Below are 3,365 nucleotides of genomic sequence, written 5' to 3'. Positions count from 1 at the left end.
CACACGTTAGCATTAATCGTGGTGCCAAAGGATGTGCAAGCCATACTAGGTTTAAAAGCCTGTGAGAGACTGAACCTGGTAAAGAGAGTCCTCGTTGTGGAAAGCGAAGGAGAGACAGTCTATGATGAACTGAATGTTGCGTACACACTGGGTAAGCTGATGTATACAGCAGACACGTTGTCCAGAGCTGTTGACCCAGGAGAGCCCGCAAACACAGTGAAAAGACTGAAGTACAAGGCAAAAGACAGTGGAACTGACTTCTACCAGAGCATGCTTGTATACCGCACAACGCCGCTCGAGTGTGGTAAGTCACCAGCCCAACTCCTGATGGGACGTCGGCTAAGGTCAAACCTACCCATCCCGGAGAACCTCCTGAAAACAAAAGAGGGGGAGAAAGTGAGGAAGTTCAAAGAACAACAGAAAGAAAAGCAAAAGTACTACTATGACAGAGGAACACAAAACCTACCTGAACTCCACACTGGTGGCCAAGTAAGGTTCAAAGACAAAACAAACACATGGACTCAGAAGGGAACTGTCCTGAGTGAAGTTCAACCAAGATCATACACCATTCAGACAGATGAGGGTGCTGTTCTGAGAAGAAATCATCGAGATCTTCTCATGGGACCAGCCACAGCAGGTCAAGAGACTGATACTGTTGAACAACCTGATCACACAGCTGAGAACACATCATCTGAGGCAACAACTCAGATTCAAGGACAATCAATCAGAAAATCCTCAAGACACGTGAAGCCTCCTGAGAGACTCATTGAGCAAATTTAAGGACTATTGTTATAGAAGGAAGTAATGTTATCTTATTCTTTCTTCAAGTTCTAGTGTATTGACATATTTCATGTGAACACACAAAGCAAGGTTAAAAAACCTTGATCATGATAATGATAATGTAAGTTCATTAAGTGTTACAGTTAAAATGCAGATTAATACAAAGAAAACATGTTATTAGTTAAAAGTAAAATACTTTTGTTTTAAGAAAAGGAGATGTAATGATATCAGCAAATAGAGATGGTATTTGCCTGTTCGATTATGATGCCTTAATAGCATGTTTGTATGTATTGATTGCTTGTGCCTGACCAGCAGAGGGCATGTGACCGAGAGAAGCAAGTCAGTTAGTTTAGTTTCAGTTTCATTCTAGATGCATCACTAGCATAATGGTGTCTCCTGAATGCTGTAGAAAGAGTTGAACAGACTTTAGATTAAAACTCATTCTCTTTCATAAATGTCTCATCATTGAACCCACAAAGAAATCAATACAATACCGTGAAAACTTTATGTTCTGCGCTTAACCCATTTAATATTGTCGCTGGACTTGCTACAATAGGATGTAACTTTGGTGTTACTTTATTTAAAGCGGTATAGTCAATAGTTAATCTCCAAGTTCTGTCGGGTTTTCCTACCGGCCAGGTAGGGGAGTTGGTTGTGCTTTCCGTTTTACGCACTACTCCCTGTTCTTCCAATGTTTTAATTATTTCCGTAATTGCTTTCTTAGCTTCGGGTTTTATTGGGTATTGTCTATGCGGTTTATGCTCTGGTCCAGGGATTTTAATTGGTTCCATTCTTACTTTTCCGGTGTCTAATTTATCCTCTGCCCATACGCCTTTTACGGCATTATATATTGTTCCAAAATTACCAGTTTCTAATTTCCAATCCCGGAAAAGAGGTTTAGCAGTTGCTATTTTAGTGCAATTTGCAACATATTGGTTTACTTCAGTTTTACTTCCATCCTGTCTAGGCCAGATCAATTTTCCTTTATGACAGTCAATCAGGATTTTATATTCCCTCATAAGGTCATTTCCCATTATAGTTCCTTCATTATTTTTACACACATAAAATCTCATCGGGATCAAATGGCCATCTAATTCAACCACTTGTACCGTACTTAAAAAGGCGGGGGTCTTTGTTCCCCCTAATCTGGTCAAATAAATTTTAGTTTTTGTGATGGGTAAAGGTAAATCGGTTATAGACATAGATGCGCCAGTGTCCACTAGCATGTTACACTGTCGGCCCCCTGCTAGTGCGGACACATAAGTTCTACTATCTCCCTTATCTTTAATTACGGGGGCCGTTGCATGTCAGTGCCCTCGTCCCGAGCATCCCTAAAGGCTTGGAGTTCTCGGTATTCATCACTGGTCATTTTTCCCTGTTCTTGATTTAATCTACTATAACATTTTTCCCATGTGTGACCTCTCTTTTTACAAAATGAGCATTCCTGCCGCGGGGCTCTACATTCTTTAGCGAAGTGTCCTTGTTTCCCACAATTGTGACAACTTCCCTTCGTTTTGGGTCGTGCTTCCTGGCCGTTTCCTTGTACGGCTGCTACCTTTTCTTGCTTGATACGGACCGCGTGGGATTGTTAGGCCTCCAGGGCATCTACAGAGCATGCCCATTGGACAACTGCATCATAGGTATTAGCAGCCACAACTCCCATTTTTAGGATCCTTTGGTGTTCGGTTGTCAACCCATCTTTAAATAATTGTACAAAGGCAGGGTCTTCCATTTGGGGGTTAATTTGGCCCGAACTCTCTTCGTATATCGTAAACAATCGTTCACCAAATTCAGAAGACCCTTCTCCTTTTTGTTGTCTACAAGCTGTGATTTTATTCCAGTTTATCTGTGCTGCCCCCAACACCCTTTGTACTTCTGCCTTAAATGGTATAAAAATTGCCTGCAATGCATTTACTTCAGTAGTGTGAGGCAATTGAAGTGCCCACTGGCTATCCCTAAATTGGGTAGGTGGTGCGGCTCCCTGCCCCATAAGTCTCCATCTGTCCGCGGGACAGGCTGCTCTCACTAATTGATGTACATCTCTAGTATGTAATTGGTGACTTTGCCATGTTCGTTCTAAGTTTTTCCAGAACTCTGTATTATTGCTACGGGGTTTTAATGATCCCAAAAATTGCATTATCTGTTGTCTATCACCTGGCGTGAATGGTGTCCATTTTGCAGAGGGGGCGCGGCTATCGTGCCTCCCCGTGCCACAGGGGCCATGGCAAATGTTTCAATTCCTGCCTCTTCCCCCGTACTTGGGGCTGTGGCGGCTATTTTTTCTTCATAGGGTGGGACGGGTTCTCCCATATCTCCCAGTAGTGGCATCATTCCATACGTATTTTTACTTGATTCTAAATACTCGAGTTTCTTCTCTAGTTCCCTAATTTTGACATCTTTGGCTTCTAACTTACTATCTCTTTCTTATATTCCAATCTTACATTTTCAACGGCTTCTTGTAAGCCAACCAATTGGTGGACCAAGAGTATTCCTGCCTTTTTAGTCTTGTCCTTTTTCTCCTTTTCCCACCATTCTCGTTGTGCTACCAATGTCTGACTCGTATCCCATCCATCTCTCCGCATTTT

Source organism: Somniosus microcephalus, chromosome 17, assembly GCF_052327205.1.
Source record: "Somniosus microcephalus isolate GS21.2 chromosome 17, FLI_Smic_1.0, whole genome shotgun sequence".
Lineage (NCBI taxonomy): Eukaryota > Metazoa > Chordata > Chondrichthyes > Squaliformes > Somniosidae > Somniosus > Somniosus microcephalus.
The sequence above is the reverse complement of the archived record's forward strand: the minus strand, read 5'-3'. Positions refer to the sequence as shown.